An 862-nucleotide genomic window follows, 5' to 3' on the forward strand; every position below is an offset into this window, starting at 1 on the left:
TTTGTTCTTGCCTTTTTTCCTACCGTTTTTTTTTCTATTTTCATCATCTCCCGCGGCTCTTCCGTGGCTTGCCTGTCGCCGGCGGGCGGGCGGCTGCGCATCGCGTGGCGCGTCGCCGGGTACGACCATACTTGGCCGAGTGCACCACATCCCGTCCGATTTGTGAAGTTAAGCGGCCACAGGCCTCGTTAGTACGGCGATCAGTGATGGCGCTGGAACCCGGGGTGCCGTACCCTTCCCACTATTTTTTTTTTTTTCCGCCACCGCGCGCCGCCAGTCGCTTCTTCACCGCGCCGGGGCGGGCGGTGGGTGGGCTCTCCGAGCGCGCGGGCGCCGCAGCAAAAAAGAAAAATTACTGACGCAGTTTCCGCGCCACATGTGGGGAAGCGAGGCGTCCGGAGGCTTCATGGCAAAATCCGGAAAAGGGCCTGCGGAGCTTCATTTTTAAATTTGTTCTTGCCTTTTTTCCTACCGGTTTTTTTTCTATTTTCATCATCTCCCGCGGCTCTTCCGTGGCTTGCCTGTCGCCGGCGGGCGGGCGGCTGCGCATCGCGTGGCGCGTCGCCGGGTACGACCATACTTGGCCGAGTGCACCACATCCACGCACTCCGAGGAAGGGCGCTAGATGCTTATTTTCCTTCTCGCGAAGACCGCAAGACCCTGGCACTAGGTTGAGGTGGCCGGCATCATCAGGTAGAAAAATCATTATAATTGTTTTTGCTTTCGCGATGCCGCCTGTCGCTTCTTCACCGGGCCGGGGCGGGCGGTGGGTGGGCTCTCCGAGCGCGCGGGCGCCGCAGCAAAAAAGACAAATTACTGACGCAGTTTCCGCGCCACATGTGGGGAAGCGAGGCGTCCGGAG

General features: G+C 59.5%; 1 non-coding gene across 1 annotated transcript; it reads right to left on the reverse strand.

The window, feature by feature from the left end:
• Positions 1 to 117: 117 nt before the first annotated feature.
• Tc00.1047053477903.10 lies at positions 118 to 227 on the reverse strand. The gene has a single exon (XR_008254873.1). It is a non-coding gene; the product is annotated as a 5S ribosomal RNA (M5) (ribosomal RNA).
• Positions 228 to 862: the final 635 nt, after the last annotated feature.

The sequence above is a fragment of the Trypanosoma cruzi genome (genome assembly GCF_000209065.1).
Source record: "Trypanosoma cruzi strain CL Brener chromosome Unknown tcruzi_1047053477903, whole genome shotgun sequence".
Taxonomy (NCBI): domain Eukaryota; phylum Euglenozoa; class Kinetoplastea; order Trypanosomatida; family Trypanosomatidae; genus Trypanosoma; species Trypanosoma cruzi.